The following is a 19,997-nucleotide window of genomic DNA, read 5'->3' on the forward strand; positions in this document are numbered from 1 at the left end:
ACCCAATAAACAGTACAAAAGATCAATGGATCAAACAGTTGGTTTTTAGAAAAGATAAATAAAATGGACAAACCATTAGCATGGCTAACTAAAATAGAAGAGAGACAATCCAAATAACAAATATTAGAAATGAAAAAGGTGAAATTAAACGTGATACATCTGAAACACAAGGAATCATTCGAGACTACTATAAACAACTATATGCCAACAATTTTGAAAATCTGGAGGAAATGGATAAATTTCTGGACACACACAAGCTGCCAAAACTAAGCCAAGAAGATGTAGAAAATGTGAACAGACCAATACAATAAAAGAGATTGAAGCTGTTATCAGAAGGCCCCCAACAAAGAAAAGCCCAGGACCAGATGGATTCACAGCAGAATTTTACCAAACATTCAAAGAGAAATTGACCCCAATTCTCTACAAATTATTCCAAAATATTGAAACAGATGCAAATCTCCCAAACTCATTCTTTGAAGCAAACATCATCCTGATACCAAAACCAGGTATCAAAAATGAAAACTACAGGCCGATATCCTTGATGAATATAGATGCAAAAATCCTCACTAAGATACTACCAAGCAGAATACAGCAACACATACATAAAATTATTCACCATGATCAAGTGGGATTCATCCCAGGGATGCAAGGTTGGTTCAACATATGCAAATCAATAAATGTGATACACCATATTAATAAAATCAAACACAAGGACCATATGGTCATCTCTATAGATGCTGAAAAAGCATTTGATAAAATTCAACATTCATTCATGACAAAACCCCTCTATTAGTTAGGTATAGATGGAAATTATCTCAACGTAATTAAAGCCATATATGATAAACCCACTGCCAATATCATCCCGAATGGGGAAAAGCTGAAAGCTTTTCCTTTAAGAACAGGAACTAGACAAGGATGCCCACTCTCACCACTCCTATTCAACATAGTGTTGGAAGAACTAGCCAGAGCATTCAGAGAAGAGAAGGAAATAAAGGGCATCTAGATTGGAAAAGATGAAGTCAAACTGTCCCTGTTTTCAGAAGACATGATCCTCTGTATTGAACAGCCTGAAGCCTCTACAAAGAAACTCTTGGATTTGATAAAGGATTTCAGCAAAATAGCAGGATACAAAATCAACACACAAAAATCAGTAGCATTTCTATTCTCCAATAGTGAACATGCAGAAAGAGAAATGAAGAAAGCTTGCCCATTTACAATAGCCATCCAAAAAATAAAATACTTAGGAATTGAGTTAACCAAGGAGGTGAAAAATCTCTATAACAAGAACTACAAACCACTGCTGAGAGACATTAGAGAGTATACAAGGAGATGGAAAGATATCCCATGCTCTTGGATTGGAAGAATCATAGTGAAAATGTCCATACTACCCAAAGTGATATACAAATTCAATGCAATTCCCATCAAAATTCCAATGACATTTTTCTCAGAAATAGAAAGAAGTATCCAGACATTAATATGGAATAACAGAAGATCATGCATAGCCAAAGCAATGCTGAGCAAAAAATATAAAGCTGGGGAAAAAAAGCAAAAACAGAACAAAACAAACAAGAACCCCCCCGCTGCCTGGCTTTAAACTATACTACAAAGCTATAATAACCAAAACAGTCTGGTACTGGCATAAAAACAGACACCCTGATCAATGGAATAGAATAGAGAATCCAGAATCAACCCACACACTTACTGCCATCTGATCTTTGACAAAGGCACCAAGCCTATTCACTGGGGAAGGGACTGCCTCTTTAGCAAATGGTGCTGGGATAACTGGATATCCATATGCAGGAGAATGAAACTAGACCCATACCTCTCACAGTATACTAAAATCAACTCAAAATGGATTAAGGATTTAAATATACACCCTGAAACAACAAAACTTCTTAAAGAAAACATAGGAGAAGCACTTCAGGAAATAGGACTGGACACAGACTTCATGAATACGACCCCAAAAGCACGGACAACCAAAGGAAAAATAAACAAATGGGATTATATCAAACTAAAAAGCTTCTGCACAGCAAAAGAAACAACAGAGTTAAAAGACAACCAACAGAGTGGGAGAAAATATTTGCAAAATATACATCTGACAAAGGATTAATATCCAGAATATATAAGGAACTCAAACAACTTTACAAGAAAAAAAATAAGCAACACAATTAAAAAATGGGCAAAAGAGCTAAATAGGCATTTCTCTAAGGAAGATATACGAATGGCCAACAGACACATAAAGAAATGCTCAACATCACTCAGCATTCGGGAAATGCAAAACAAAACCACAGTGAGATACCATCTCTCCCCAGTTAGGGTGGTTAATATCAAAAAGACTGTGAATGATAAATGCTGGAGAGGTTGTGGAGGAAAATGAACTCTCATACATTGTTGGTGGGACTGCAGAATGGTGCAGCCTCTATGGAAAATGGTATGGAGGTTCCTCAAACAATTGCAGATAGATCTACCATATGATCCAGCTATCCCACTGTTGGGAATATACCCAGAGGAATGGAAATCATCAAGTCGAAGGTATACCTATTCCCCAATGTTCATTGCAGCACTCTTTACAATAGCTAAGAGGTGTAACCAGCCCAAATGTCCATCATCAGATGAGTGGATATGGAATATGTGGTATATCTACACAATGGAATACTACTCAGCTATAAAAAAGAATGAAACACAGCCATTTACAATGACGTGGATGGACCTAGAGAGAATTATATTAAGTGAAACAAGTCAGGCATAGAAAGAGAAATATCACATGTTCTCACTTATTTGTGGGAGCTAAAAATAAATAAATAAATACACAATAAAACCAGAGGGTGGGGGGAAGAAGACAGAACAATTACAACTCCTTGAAGTTGTTATTACAAGCGAACAGAAAGGACGTTGTTGTGAGGGAGTGGGGAGAGGAAGGAGGGAGGGAGGTTTCTGTAATTGGCCACAATAATCAACCACATTGTATATTGAGAAAATACAATAAAATAAAATATAAAATAAAATTGGTTAGCTCAACTCATGATGTGTGGAAGCTTCAGAGAAGCATAAAGGAGAAATTAAAAATTTCCATGATCTCAGGGCTTTGTTGAATCAAGACTGGACTGTATCCATGCAATACACTAGTCTCTATTCCCCAGATGTGGAATTCTGATATTTTATTAGATGTTGGTTTGACCATCTGAGACATTGTGGCAGTAATTGGGAAACTCAAATGGGGCCATGTTATAGAACCCATGTCCATTTTTAAACATGCATTTTAAAGTATGAAAAAATCATATCTCTATTTTGTTTTAAATGTGTTATGAAAAATGGATCCAATAAAGGTGGTGGACTAGATGGTCTGCAGTGTCACTCTCTCCCACAAATCAACCAAATTTACCACTATAAAAATGTAACATCAGCTAAGCCAGGGCTGCTGGAGCTCAGGGGAAGAGGAGGAGAGACCTATCGAGTTCATGAAGATGGGAGAAACTATGATGAGAGAAAGAAAAAGCTGCTTTGACGCATTACAGGCCATGGCTGCTTTAAGGATGGAGCTGCTGAGCGCATGGAGCAGGAGCCAGCAGAAGGCGCAGCTCTGCCCTTCAGATGGAGTTACTTGGAGGCAATAGAGGAGAAGAGGGCCTTGGCGGCCCCCAGGACAGCAAGACCATAATAGGGTTCACATGGATCCACATAGAAGCGAGGAGCCAGAACAGCTGTAAAAGGGGAGCCACTCAGACGCTGGTGAGTCATCGCAAGGGACTGGTGTAGGGCCTGTTCCATGGGAAGTGTTTGCAGCATGGGCGGTGGGCTAGATGTGCCCACCAGGGAAACACTGGGACACAGCAAGGACAGCTGATCTGCCCCCCAATCAGCGCAGGACCACTCAGAGGAGATTGGTCAGGAATGCAGAATTGCATGGGGTGATGTTTGATGAAAAAACTCAGGCCCAGATCAGAGATTTTACAGAACACAGGTCCACCAGGTCTCTGGAGAGCCAGAAGTACCTATAAGGTAAACCATTAAACCCTGAGCTGCACAAAATGCCTTCCCTTCATAAACGGAAGCAAAGCAGCAATTTAAACAACCACACAGCTCAAGTACTGGTTCCCACAGGATGTTCCCTTGTGTTAGAAGCAAAGGACAAAAAATTAGTTCCAGCACCTTGGGGCCAGCCTGGGACCTGGAGGCTTGGATCTGGGGACCGGACCCCACTTCCAGGAAAACTGCACCAGTGCCTTGGGGCCAGCCTGGGGACCTGAAGTATGGAGAAGGCGACTTGACCCCCCTCCCAGAACCATGCACACCCTGGCAGCACCTTGGGGCCTGCCCAGGGACATGAGGCATAGAGAAGGGGACCGGACCTCTCTCCCACAACCAGGCACACTGCACCAGTACCTTGGGGCCGACCCAGGGACCCAGGACGTGGAGAAGGGGACTGGACACCTCTCCCACAACCAGGCACATGGCACCAGTGCCTTGGGGCCTGCCTAGGGACCAGAGGCATAGAGAAGGGGACCAAACACACCCCAGAATCAGGCACACTGCCAGTGTCAAGGAGCATGCCAAAAAGAGCATCTCCATGTGGATGGCCCACCACAGCCACCACAATAACCATGGCTGCTGCAAAAGTGGCTAGATGCCACAGCCACCACGCAGATGGTCCACCAATCACTGGAGTGCATTCACACAAGAAATGTCACTAGCAGAGACAAAGAAAAGAAGAGGATGTCTCTGTCCACAAAACCCATTTCAGAGTGACAGAAAAAGCATCTGCTCTATGATAATATTGGGGGACCTGCTCACACCTCTCAGCATTGGAAAGATCATCTAAGGAACAAGTTAACATAGTAACCCTTACTCTTTCAGAAGGAGAGAAGAAATCTAGGGCAATTAGAGGGGTAGGGGAAGAAATGGGGGAAGGGGAGAGATCGGACAAGGGGCATAAAGAATAATTATGATTTGTAACAATATATATGCTAGTAATATTGATTTAATCAACATATCTCAATGTTCAACCCCCAAAATATGTATAATCGATTTTGATTCAATAAATAAAATAAATTTAAATAAATAAATAAATAAATAAATGTGTTACGAAAAAAAATACTTCAGTTGAAAATTAATAGTTATTATGATAAGTCAAGCATTGTCTTAATAAACAATATTAGGCTTACGCATTATTACTTGATAAATCTTAACCACAATTATCATATGCAAATCATTGAATTTCCTACATCTCTCTAAACAGTAAATGAAGCAATTTTCTTTGCAAAAGTAATTTCATTTGCATCTTTCTTTACCAGGGAAATATTAAAGAAAGATGAACAAAATGATAAGCGTTTCTCTTGAGGTAATTATTGTAGTTCTAAGGTGTAAAATTTATGATGTTTTGAAGGTTTATTTAAGATGAAGAGTGAAAATGATTCATCCATCCTACATCTGAAAAGTAAAAAACAAACAAACAAACAAACAAACAAACAAACAAACAAACAAAACCCCCAAAAGCATAAAAGCAGAAAAAACAACTACCTATTTAAAAGCAGGAAACAGGCACAACACAACACCCAATATTGAGAATGAAGAGTGCCTGTCAAATATATAAAACCTGAAATGAATTTAGGTATTTGCTCTTAGCACATGCACTTGCACAGGCCAGGAATAATGGGTGGTACAGATCTAACCATCCCCAACCACGATCTCTTCATTGAGATGGCAGGGCCTGGAGCACGTCTTCACCCTGAGCTTCAAAGTGTCAAGGGGAAGGACTAAATGAGGAACCACACAGCCAGACTCTCTCAGAAACAGACTGCTGTGGGCAGGATGGCAGAGACTGAGTGGTCGGCACTCGGGTCTACAGCTGCTGAAAATAGCCAGCTAAGGCTTGGAAACATGGTGCACAGTGCTCTCCTGGTGACCAGTGGACCCACAGCCTGCTCCTAAGGGATAAACTACTAAGTGTTTAGAATGCCAAGGACAAAAGATATGCTTAGGATATCTCACACAGCACCGTAGATGAGGAAATAGTGTGACAAAACAACATCTAATTGAGTTATCTGGTATATTCTTGCCATTCCTTTGACACTTTTTTCCACTCTACTTCTGAAAACACAGGCTCAGAAAGAAAAATCCTTCCTCTATGGTCAGTACTAGGCAGAAAAGTACCACCAGGAGATAGGAGCTTACATGCTGATCCATGAACACAGACAAAATACAAGAACCTCATACCCAAGTAAAATTCCGGAGAGCAATACAAAAGGAACACAGCACCTCATTCTAGAAAAGATGACTGCCACATGTGTCTCTTTCAACACTGGAAAACAAAGCCCAGTATTTAGTGAGACGGTCTGGTCACTAGTGATCTCAAATACAAGGGTACTTCAAGAAATAGAATTAAAAGATAATATGAATCTTCTGTAAGCTTTTTGAAGTACCCACTACTGACACCGAGCTTTGGATGGCACCCTTACAGAGGGTTACCAGAAAGACTGCTACCTGTGAGTGGGGCTTCAGCCAACAGCATGCTCTGGAGACCCTCTAATGGGCCCCCTGGTCACCGTTCCCATGGGCCCACTTTACCATTTGTGTTATGGGTCTCAGTAACCTCCTACTGTACAATCAGAGCCTATGGCAGAAAACACCACCACAGGCCGGAGGCCCCTGCTGAACTTTTAGACCCATGAGCTCCCAGAGTTAGCTAAAATGTACATGCCCCTTGAGAGTAATTACTGGTCTGTTCTTGGGCTTTTGTAAATACAGAGCACACAGTGCATGGCCGTAAAATAATCTTAAAACCAGAAATCCTAATTATGTTGTGGATGTGAAAAAAATGTCTCAAATTGCTGGGTTGAACAGCTCAGGAATCATCAATAGTAAAATAAAAATGGTACATGCAAGAGCAGGCAAGACCCAGACTAACCAGGGTCTTGCAATTTCACGGGAAGTTGACAGGAATGCTCTTCCACCTCCTCTGCAACATTGTCTTAGGGCTGCTGTCTGCACTGACTGTATGGGGGCCCAGATATGGAGACATGCTGTAGTAGTTAGAGTTCTCCAGAGAGATAGGACCAATAAGATATAGACTGATCTAGGTACAAATATAGATTATATAGACATAGACATAGAGGTAGGTATTTGAGAGAAGATTTATTAGAGGAATAGAGAGAGAGAGAGAGGAAATTTTTCTTTTCTGTTTTTTCCTCTATCCAGGCCCTCAGTAGGTTGAATGGTGCCCACCCACATTGGGACAGCGCAGATCATCCTTACTCAGTCCACTGATTTAAATGCTAATCTCTTCTGGGAACATCCTTACAGACATATACAAGACCATGTTTGTTTCCTGTTCAGGTTTCCTCAACACATTGCATCTGATAACAGCCTGGATGTGGCCCAGGCTGCACATCCAAGAACCTCATCATAAGGCATGTGAAGGACTCTGTGCACCCCGACTCCCAAGCTGCAGGGGAGATAAATGCTTTTAAAAACGGTCTAGAAAAAGGCTCCAGTGGCTGTTAAGAGGAGACAAAATAACCCGTCCTGGACTACACACCTCAGGCAAGCAGTCTGGGGTCTGAAGGCAGCAGCGTCCTGGAAGGCATTTTTTTACTTACACCGCACTTGCCGTTTGGCTGTCTGCCCCTTCCTGAACTTGCACACCACTCTTTTGTGGATGTTCATAGTTTGGTTTACATGGGAGGCTCTGAAGGGGCTTTCTGTCTTCTTCATCCCATTTCTAAAGACTCAAATAGGCCTATTTGCATATTTTTGCTTTAGTTGTCTGTGCCTTTGCAGTCTTAACTGAAAAAAATGCTGCCCACTCCCATTTCATGTAGAGTTTCCCCTATGTTTTCTTCTGGCAGTTTCATAGCTCTAGGTCTTAAATTGAGGTCTTTGATATATTTTGAGTTGATTTTTTTTGTATGGTAAGAGATAGGGGTCTAGTTTCAGTCTTCTGCATGTGGATACCCAGTCTTCTCAGCACTATTTGCTGAAGAGGCTGTCGTTTACCCATTGCATATTTATGACACTTTTGTTGGAATTATACTACAGTTGGCTGTAATGTGTAGATTTATTTCAGGGCTTTCTATTCTATTCCACTGGTCAGTTTGTCTGTTTTTATGCCAGTGCCATGCTGTTTTGTTTACTATAGCTTTATAGTACATTTTGAAGTCAGAAAGTGTGATACCTACAACTTTGTTCTTTTTGTTCAAGATTGCTTTTGCTATATGGGTCTGTTGTGGTTCCATACAAATTTGAAGATAGTTTTTTCTATGTCTGTGAAGAATGTCATTGGTATTTTGCTTGGGATTGTGTTGACTGTGTATATTGCTTTGCATAAAATGGACATTTTGATGATGTTAACTCTTCCAACTCATTAACATGGAGTACCTTTCCATTTACTTGTGTTCTCTTTGATTTTTTTCACCAATGCATTATAGTTTTCACTGTAGAGGTCTTTCACCTCCTTGGTTAAATTTACTCATATTTCATTTTCTTGGTAGCTATTGTGAATAGGATTACTTTCTTGATTTCTTCTTGGCTATTTTGTTATTGGCATATAGGAAAGCTATTGATTTTTAAGTGTCGATTTTGAATCCTGCCACTATACTGAATTCATTTACTAGTTCTAGAAATTTTTTGAAGTCTTTAGGTTTTTCTATGTTTACTGTTGTGTCATCTGCAAATAGGGATAGTTTGACTTCTTCCTTTCTCATTTAGATGCACTTAATTGCTTTCTCTTGTCTTATTCTTCTGGCTTGAACTTTTAGTATTCTGTTGGGGAAAGTGGGCGTCATTGCCTTGTTCCACTAGAAGAAAACCCTCCAATTTTTGTCCATTCAGTATGATATTTGCTGTGGGTTTATCATATATGGTGTTTATTGTGTTGAGCTACATTTTTCTGTACCTGATCTGTTGAGGGTCTTTCATCATGAAGGGGTAGTTCTGAATTTTATCAAATGCTTTTTCTGCATCTATAGAAATGATCATATGTTTTTCCCCTTCATTCTGTTGATGTGATGTATCATACTTACTGATTTGCATATGTTGGACCATCCTTGCATCCCTGGGATAAATCCCACTTGATCACTGTGAATGATCTTTTTAATGTGTTGTTGGATTTTGTCTGCTAGTATTTTGTTGAAGATCTTTGCATCTGTGCTCATTAGGGATATTGGTCTTTAATTTTCTTTTTTAGTGAAGTGAAAGCCTACAGAATGAGAGAAAACATTTTCAAACTCACATTGGACAAAAGGCTAATGTCCAGAGCACATGAAGAACTCAATCAACTCAAAAGCAAAAGCCAAATAACCAAATTAAAAATGGGCAAAGGACCCGAACAGATATTTCTCAAAAGAAAACATACAAATGGTCACGAGGCACATGAAAAATGCTGAAAATCACCAATCAGCAGGGAAGTGCAAATTAAAATTACAATGAAATATCATCTCACTCCCATTGGAATAGCTATTATCAACAAGACAGAAATAACAAATACTGGTGAGGATGTGGAGAAAAGTGAACTCTCATATATTATTGGTATAGCCACTGTGGAAAACAGCATGGAAATTCCTCCTAGAACCAAAAAGAGATCTACCTTATGACCCAGATGTTCCACTACTGGGTATATACCCAAAGGAAATTAAATCAATATATCAAAAAGACACCTGAACTCCTATGTTCATCACAACACTATTCACAATAACCAAGAGATGTAATCAATCTAAATCCTCATCAATGGATGAATGGATGAAAATTCTGTGGTATGTAGATACAATGGAATACTATTCAGCTACAAAAAGAAAAGATATCCTATCATTTGCAGCGAGATGGATAGAAGTGGAAACCATCATGTTAAGTGAAGTCAGGCACAGAAAGACAAACACCACATGGTCTCACTTATGTGTAATCTTTAAAAAAAAGTGCTTCTTGTAGAAATGGAGAGTAGAATAATGGTTACCAGAAGCTAGGAGGGGAGGCAAGGTCGTGGAGTAGAAATGGTGGACTAACGGGTGCAAAACTGTGCTATCTACCCTAAGTGAATCATTGTACAGTATATGCATGTATTGAAACAACACACTGTACCTCCAAAAAATGTACAAGTAAATGTTAAAATTAAATAAATAAATAAATACGTAAATAAAAAATAATGACTCAGATAAAAAGTAAAATGCCTCTGAAACAACAAAGAGCGAGAAGTTATAAAAATTGATATTAAAATCTGAAAAATTTGAAATTTCACACTATCCAAATTTTAAACATGATGTGTTTTCTTAAAGTTATATAAAAATATTTTTCTGTGAAAATATTTTGTCCCACTTATAATCCTTCAAAAAGTCTGAATAAAAATAAAAAAATAATTTTAAAAATTATGTTTTGGTTACTAAATAAGACATGGATGGCAAAACAACCAAAACGAATCACAAAACTAGAACTCCTAGAAAGGTACAGGGGAGGGGAAAGAACATTATCTTAATGATCTTTGTTTTTTCAAATCACTCCTAAAAGCTTTCTCTTCATCCCAAAACAAACAAACAAAAACTAAAAAACCTCCGCACTCTGCCTCTCCAAGTGGCTCTGTGCTGGGGCTTCAGACTGACCCTGTGACAACACCTTACAACACTGACTGCAAGACTTCAGTTCAGACCCTTTCCACACAGAAACCCTCCAAATGTAAAGTGTCATCACATTCCTGAGGCTGATAAACTGATGTCACAGGCAAATAAAATTGCTTAGACCTGACCACTTCAGGCAGTGCTTCCAAAGGCAGACACGAAATTATTCAGGTGAGAATAAAAAGCCCAGGACACGAGGTCCCACAAGGAAAGTCCATATTAAAAACCCTGTTAATGTTACTGCCCCATTAATATATGTCCTTTTTGGGGTGCCCTAACATTACAACCTCTGTATTTTCAAAGAAGAGGGACCATTGCACCCTCTGGGACTGTACTTCTCATGTGTATACCTGACTCTCGCAACATCGTCTGTGCCCTGGGAGACTCACAGCTCAGCTTCAACCTACTGGCCAGAGCTCAGCTTGCCTCAGGCCAGGTAAAAAAGTTTCATATAAAAACTTTAACTTTTAAAAGAGGTCTAGGAGAACTCTCTTCCTGGTTTAGTAACTATTGAGACTCTTAGCTCATACAGAGACCCAACCTGCCATGTGGGCCCAGCCGTCCTACTGTGATCACAGCCTTGGGCCTTGGTGTGCTGTGGGCTCTGACAAATTACCCAGCTCTCAACACAGCCCCTCAAAGTCTAACCTATTCAATTCCATGATAAACTATCCCATGTTTCTTCCTCTATTCATAACAAATCCAAGTGTACAGTTGAACAGGCTGGCTCTGGGCCAAACCCTCTGTGTGATCTCTCAGGTCTGGCCACAGGCAATCACAAAGGGCCATGACAAGCACTGCAGGGTGCTATGATTGGGACTCAGGTCCCCAATAGCCCTGCTCTGGCTACATTGGGAGGCCTTCCATAGAGGCTTCCTTAGGCACTTTGCCAAGACCTCCTTATGAGGGGAGGGAGGACCCAAAAAACACTCTTCCCACCCTGACTCAGAACTCAGTGCATTTTTACTCCTAGCCTCCCTTGTCCTTGCCCTCAACCCACAGGGTCCAAAAAACCACAGAGGCTGTTTGCTCTTGACTCCCTCAGCAGTGAGATGAACCCCAGGCCCCCAAGGTGTTGTTGGTCCACCTGACCCTCTGTGGGATCATTTCATGAGGGACAACAGAACAGGAAGAGAATCAGCACCTTCCTGGTTTAGCCTCTTTCTTATATAATTGCAACACATAACAAAGCCTTCGTTTTGTTTTCCTTTTTGGTTTACTGCATTAGTCTAACCACTACTCGCAAACCTGGCAGAATAGCTCTCTCCAACCTGGTCAGAGGCTCTGCCAGGTTGGAGAGAGCTATTCTGCCAGGTTTGCGAGTAGTGGTTAGACTAATGCAGTAAACCAAAAAGGAAAACAAAACGAAGGCTTTGGACAGTCAGCTCTCACCAGTGCTCTTCAGCATGGTTCTGGAAGTCCTAGCCAGGGCAATGAGGAAAGGAGAAGGAAGTGAAAGGCACACAGATGGGAAAGCAAGGAATGACACCATCTCTGCTTACACATGGCGTGATAATAGCTACACAGGAAATTCCAAGGAATTTACAAAAAAACTCAGTTGAAGAATATGTAGTCATCATGAGAAAACTAGTCATTTCTTTATAAACTAGCAATGGAAAATTGAAAATGGAAATTAAAAGCACTATACTATTTATGGTTACTAAAAAAATAAAATGCAAAAAGGAAATAACTAAAGTATATATTCTAATAAAAACTGTCCATATTCTGTTTGGTTAAAACTACAAAATGCTAATGAAATAAGTCAATGTCCTAAATAAATGGACAAACATACTGTGTTTATCTTCATAATAAAGGTGTCAGTTCTCCCCATATTAATCTATAGATCTAACGTAATTCCTATCAGAATCCCAACAGGATTTCTGTAGATATAGAAAGAGGTACAACCATAACTGCTGTCTATTTGAAAACATTCACATCACCCTAAGCAGAAACTCTGTACCCATTAAGTGATAAATCTTTATTGCTCCCTACCACAGCCCCTGGTAATCTCTAATCTACTTTCTTTCTTTATAATTTGCCTAGTCTAGGTACCTCATATAAGTGGAATCATACAATATTTCTCCTTTTGTGGCTGGCTTTTTTCACAGCATAATGTTTCCAAAGTTCATTCATGTTGTAGCATGTGTCAGAATTTCATTCATTTTTAAGGTTAAGTAATATTCCATTTCATGGATGGATCACATTTTGTTTATCTATTTTTCCATCAGGGGGCATTTGGGTTTTGCCCACCTTTCAGCTATTGTGACCAACACTGCTATCAACATTTATGTACAAGTATCTGTGTTAGTCTCTGCTTTCAGGTCTTTTTGGTATATAACTAGGAGTGGAACTGGTGGGTACTATGCTAATTCTATGTTTAACATTCTGAGGAAATGCTAAACTGTTTTCTACAGTGACTGCACCACTTTACATGACAATGAGAAATGCACAAAGGTACCAATTCCTCTACATCCTTGTCAACACTTGTTATTTTCTGGTTTTGCTTTTGTTTTGTTTTATTATAGCCATCTTAGCAGATGTGAAACAGTATCTCATTGTGGTTTTGAATCACATTTCCCTGACTAAGGGCAGTGATAGTCTTTCATGGGCTTTTTGGCCATTCATATGTCTTCTTTGGAGAAATATCTATTCAAGTTCTTTGCCCAATTTTTAATTGAATTGTTTGTCCTTTTGCTGTTGAGTGGTAAGAGATTTTATATATTTTGGATATTAAATGGTCAGATTTGTGGTTTGTGAATAGTTTCCCCATTCCATGATTTGTCATTGCACACTCTCAATGGTGTTCTCTGATGTGCAATGGTTTTTAATTTTTTATTTTTGTCTTTTTCGTGACCGGCACTCAGCCAGTGAGTGCACCAGCCATTCCGATGTAGGATCCGAACCCGTGGTGGGAGCGTCATGGCGCTCCCAGTGCTGCACTCGCCCGAGTGCGCCACGGGCTTGGCCCAAAGGTTTTTAATTTTAATGAAGTCCAATTTATCTTTTTCTTTATTGTCTATGCCTTTAATGTCATAATTTTAAAAAAAATTTCCAAATACAAGGTCATGAAGATTTGCTCTTATGCTTTCTTCTAAGAGTTTCATACTTTTAATGCTTAAAGTTTAGATCTTTGTTCCATTGTGAGTTAATTTTTGTATGCAGTTTAAGGTAAGGGTCAAACTTTAGTCTTTTGCATGCAGATATTCACTTTTTCCAGCATCATTTCTTGAAGAGACTGTTCTTTCTCCATTGAATGATTTTGGAATGCTTGTCAAAAGTCTTTTGAACTCTTTTTTTCAAGGTCGTTATAGCTAAGTCTTGTCAATTTTGTTGATCTTTTCAAAGAGCTGTTTTGGTTGTGTTGATTGTATTCTTCTACTCTTTGTGCCATTTGTTTCTGCTGTAATCTTGCTTTAATTTTGCTTTTCTTTTTCTACTTATCTTAAGTTGGAAATCTAGGTTATTGATTTGAGGTCTTCCTTCTTTTTTAATACAGGTGTTTATGGTTATAGATTTCTCTAAAAGCATTGCTTCAGCTGCATTCCAAAATAAGATTTGCTTTAGTCTGCATCCCAAACTTTGGCATTTTGTGTTTTTTAAAAAATTCATATTGAAGTCTTTTTTAAAATTTTATTTTTAGATTTCCTCTTGAATCATTGGTTGTTTAGTAGCAGGTTGTTAATTTTCACATTAATCAAATTTGTGAATTTTTATTTTTCCTTGTGTTATCAATTTCTAGCTTTATTTCATGTGATCAAAGAAGATACTTTGTAAGATTTTAATCTTTTTAAATATTTCAGACTTTTTAAAATAAATTTTTATTAGGCCAGGCTACCCAATGTCTTTCAGTATAAGAGGGGACTCTCAGTCTTATGGAGATAAAGAGACTTGTTCTACAGCCCAATATATGTTCTCTCCTGGAGAACATCCCAGGTGCAGCTGGGGAGAGTGTCTGTTCTTCTGTTCTTAGGCAGAGAGTTCTAAAAAGGTCTGTTAGGTGTTGATGGTGTATAGTGCTGTTCAAGTCTTTTATTTCCTTGTTTTTCTGTCTAACTGTTCTATCCATTATTGAAGTGTAGTATTGGAATCTCTGACTAGTATTGTTAAGTTGTCTAGTTCTCCCTCCAATTTTAACATTTTTGCTTCAGGTATTATGGGGCTCTGTAAGTTCCTGTACGTTGATAATTGATGCACTTTCTCCATGAACTGGCCCTTTTATCATTATAAAATGTCTCTCTTTATGTCTACTGACACTTTTTGTTTAAAGTCAGTTTTGTCTGACATGTAGCCACTCCAGCTTTTTCATGATTACAGTTCGCATGATATCATTTACATTCTTTTACTTTCAACCTATATATCTTTGAATCTAATCTGTGTCTCTTATTAAAAACATACAGTTGAACCATTTTTTGTTTTATACCATCTGCCAATTTCTGTGTATTTAGACTTAATTTAACTTTTAAGGTATGTTTTGTGCTTGCCATTGTGCTATTCGTTTTTATATGTAATATATTTTCATTTAATACTCCATTACTGAATTCTTTTGTGCTAAATATTTTCTAGTGCACAATTTTAATACTTTTGATGTTTCTTTTGCTGTATTTTTCAAGTTATATTCTTAGTGGTTGCCTTAGTGATTCTAGTTAACATGTTAATTTATAACAAAGTTGTCGTCATCAATAGCAACTTACTGTCATTAGCATACAGCAGCTTTCCCTTATGAAACACTATTTTCTTCCCTCTCATATGTGCTATTATCATACAAATTACCTCTGTATATTGTAGAGGCCACAGGAAAACTTCCTCTTCAATCCCCTACAGGTTCTCTGAAAAATCAACTGATAAACAGAGATCAATATGAAGAAATTGCATAACAAATTTTATTATTTTAAAGTTCTGGGAGGTGAAATGCATCAGGGAATCACAAGATAGAATTTTCCAGTTTTCCAATGGGGTACAAAGCTTATATACCCCTCTGTACAGGCAAAGGGGAGATGGGGATGTACGAGAAAATGATTTTTAAAGGGGGTTGGTGGGGCCCCCGGCAGGAGAGGCTGCCTCATTTACAGGCAACAGCTTTGAAGTGTGGAGCAGGAAAAGAACTGTTTCTTAGCTGCAAAAGTGAGTCTCTAAACAGGAAACACGGCACCAGGGCTGCTGTGGATGCAGACAGGATCCCAGAGGCTGGGGCCATGCTGAAGGAGGCCAGCTGCCCTATTCAGGATTCGAGGTTTCAGGCCGGCATTAAAGAAGATTCCTGGGAGTTCCCGAGCTGCACCGCAGAACCGACTGAACAGCCTGAGGCAGCAGCGGCTGAGAACGGGGAAGGCGACAAACCAGAGGCAGAGAGTGAGCGCCTGACCTGGCACAGCCCTGTGAGTGACCCCTGGCCCAGCTCTGCTCTGGGGGCTCTTGCCCACCTGGTTTCCACCTGCATCACCGGGTCACTCACCGCCCCGGGGCTGCCTCCATTTTCCCAGGTGCTGGCAGCTCCGGCCCGGCTCGGCTCGGCTTCTCACTGAGCCTTCCCACTGGCTTGCCCTGGCACGGGGCTTCCAGGGTCCTGCTGGCTGACCTCACCCCCAATCCCTCTGTGGTTCTCTGGCAGGGCTGGTGGCGAGGGGTGTCCCCAGCCAGTGTTGGGAGGGCAAGGAAGTATGGGTGGGGCTGACTGTCACTCCACCACACCCTGGACACCAGCCCCGGTAAACTTCCTGTTACTGGGAGGCAGATACCATCTCTGTGGCCACCAGTTCAGAAAAACACCTAACCAATTTCTGGTTGGGAATAGTGTGGTAGGAGAGTTCCCAAGTCTGCTTGAACCTGCTGGAGAGCTGGCTGCAGGCGGGCGCTAGACTCAGTCCATGCCGGGGGGATACAAAGGTGAACAAGTCCCGAGAAAGATCTACACAGTTCTACAAAGGCACCAAGAGCGACCTGTTGTCTGTGCCTAGCAGAAACCTGGTAGACTTCCTGGGCGAGGCGGTGCCGAGCAGGGTCTTGAAGGCCCAGCTGATAGACGAGGGTTGCAGAAGACACGTCCCAGCCCAGCACAGTGCTCACAGAATGGGGAGACATGCGGCCAGGGAGGCAGAGACTCGACAGAAACCACACACCCTGAGGGGTCGCCAGTGCACGATCCAACAGCCTGGCCCAGAGCACACGGAACAGGGAGAAGTCCTGCACAGGAAGTGAAAGCTCAACAGAGACCACACACCCTGTGGTACATGATCCATCAGCCCAGCAGAGTCCAAGCTGACCAGAAAGGTGGCTCCACGGAGAGGCCCAAGACCCGAGGCAACCATACACACAAGGCACTAGAGGCCAACTGAGCAGTCACGGAGGTAGCCATAAGAAACTGGCAACCACAGCAACATCCTAGTTAGTCATAAGTCTCAAACCAGTGGACTGTGAAACCCAATGCCACAATGAATAAACATCAAAAAAAAGATACCAGAAATACAAAAAATCAAGAAAGTACACCACCAAAAGTTAATAAATCTCAAACTCTAGATCCTATAGAACAAGAAGCCCTTGAAATGACTGACAAGGAATTTCGAGTGATAATTCTAAGGAAACTGAATGAGATACAAGAAAACTCAGCTAGACATCATGATGAAATGAGGAAAAGTATACAGGATCTGAAAGAGGAAATGTACAAGGAAATCAAAGTCCTGAAAAAAAATGTAACAGAACTTGCTGAACTGAAGAAGTTATTCAGCGAAATAAAAACCACAAGGGAGAATTTAACCAGCAGGCTTGTCGAAGTTGAAGAGAGAATCTCTGAACTTGAAGATGGGCTGTTTGAAATAACACAAGCAGACAAAAATAAAGAAAAAAGAATCAAAGACATTGAAGAAAATCTGAGAGAGATATCAGACAACCTTAAGCGCTCAAATATCCGAGTCATGGGTATTCCAGAAGGGGAGGAAAATGGAGATTCCATTGAAAACATATTCAACAAAATAGTGGCAGAAAACTTCCCAGGTATAGGAAAAATCACAGATCTTCAGATCCAGGAAGTTCAACGATCTACAAACGTATTCAACCCAAAAAGGCCTTCTCCAAGACATGTTATAGTCAAAGTGGCAAAACTCAGAGACAAAGAGAGAACCTTAAAAGCTGCAGGACAGAAGCGTCAAATCACCTATAAGGGAACCCCAATCAGGCTAACATCAGACTTTTCATCAAAAACCCTAAAAGCTAGAAAGGAATGGGATGATATTTTCAAAATACTAAAAGACCAAGATTGCCAGCCAAAAATACTCTACCTGGCAAGGCTATCCTTCCGAAATGAAGGACAAATAGTATATTTCTCAGACAAACAAAAACTGCGGGAGTTCACTACCACACGACCACCCTTACAAGAAATCCTCAAGGGAGTACTGGGTTTGGTTCCTGAAAAATAACTACCACTGCCATAAAAACCCAAGAAAAATTAAAACCCACTAGTATAATAAAAATGGCATTCATGAAGAGAAAACAAACAAACAAAAATGCTAAAATGCTATCTACAACCTAAGGAACCAACAAACACAGAAACCAAACAGTAAATCAGAAGGCAAGGAACAAAAGACACATAAGACAACCAAACAACCAATAAAATGCTAGGAATAAATCAACACCTTTCAATAACAACTCTTAATGTAAAAGGCTTAAATTTCCCAATCCAAAGACACAGACAGGCTGACTGGATCAAAAAGGAGGCCCCAACTATATGCTGCCTACAAGAGACCCACCTCACCCATAAAGATTCACATAGACTAAGAGTGAAAGGATGGAAAAAGATTTACCATGCAAACAGAAAAGAAAAACGAGCTGGAGTAGCTATTCTTATATCTGACAAAATAGACTTTAAACTAAAAACCATAAAAAGAGACAATGAGGGACGCTACATAATGATAAAAGGACTGATCCATCAAGAAGACATAACAATCATAAATATGCATGCACCCAATGTTGGAGCAGCCAGATTTATAAAACAAACTCTATTAGACCTAAAAAAGGAAATATAGACACTAATACCATAATAGCAGGGGACCTGAACACCCCACTGTCTATATTAGACAGATCATCTAGGCAAATAATCAGTAGAGAAACACAAGATCTATACAATACTGTAGACCAATTGGAATTGGCAGATATCGACAGAACATTCCACCCAACAACCTCAGAATATTCATTCTTCTCATCAGCACATGGATCATTCTCCAGGATAGATCACATATTAGGTCACAAATCAAGACTCAATAAATTCAAAAAAATTGGAATTATCACATGTATCTTCTCAGACCACAATGGATTAAAACTAGAAATTAATAACAAATGAATCTCTGGAAACTATACAAACACATGGAAATTAAATAGCAAGGAGGAAATCAAAAAATTTATTGAAACTAATGCAATGATACACCATACCAAAACCTGTGGGATACTGCAAAAGCAGTATTAAGGGGGAAATTTATTGCACTAAATGCTCACTTCAGAAGAATGGAAAGATGGCAAGTGAACAACCTAACACTTCACCTTAGAGAACTAGAGGAAATGGATAAATTTCTGGACACACACAAGCTCCCAAAACTGAACCATGAAGACGTAGAAAATTTGAACAGACCAATAACAATAAAGGAGATTGAAGCTGTTATCAGAAGGCTCCCAACAAAGAAAAGCCCAGGACCAGTTGGATTCACAGGAGAATTTTAACAAACATTCAAAGAGAAATTGACACCGATTCTTTACAAACTATTCCAAAAGATTGAAACGGACGCAAATCTCCCAAACTCATTCTATGAAGCAAACATCATCGTGATACCAAAACCAGGTAAAGATATAACCAAAAAAGAAAACTACAGGCCAATATCCTTGATGAATATAGATGCAAAAATCCTCACTAAAATACTAACAAACAGAAAACAGCAACACATACATAAAATTATTCACCATGATCAAGTGGGATTCATCCCACGGATGCAAGGTTGTTCAACATATGCAAATCAATAAATGTGATTCACCACCTCAATAAACTCAAACACAAGGACCATATGATCATCTCTATAGATGCTGAAAAAGCATTTGATAAAGTTCAGCACTCATTCATGACAAAGACCCTCTATAAGTTAGGTATAGAGGGAAAGTATCTTAACATAATTAAAGACATATATCCCAAACCCACTGCCAATATCATCCCGAATGGGGAAAAGCTGAAAGCTTTTCCTTTAAGAACAGGAACTAGACAAGGATGCCCACTCTCACCACTCCTATTCAACATAGTGTTGGAAGTACTAGCCAGAGCAATCAGAGAAGAGAAGGAAATAAAGGGCATCCAGATTGGAAAAGATGAAGTCAAACTGTCCCTGTTTGCAGATGACATGATCCTATATATCGAACAGCCTAAAACCT

Source organism: Cynocephalus volans, chromosome 6 (assembly GCF_027409185.1).
Source record: "Cynocephalus volans isolate mCynVol1 chromosome 6, mCynVol1.pri, whole genome shotgun sequence".
Taxonomy (NCBI): domain Eukaryota; kingdom Metazoa; phylum Chordata; class Mammalia; order Dermoptera; family Cynocephalidae; genus Cynocephalus; species Cynocephalus volans.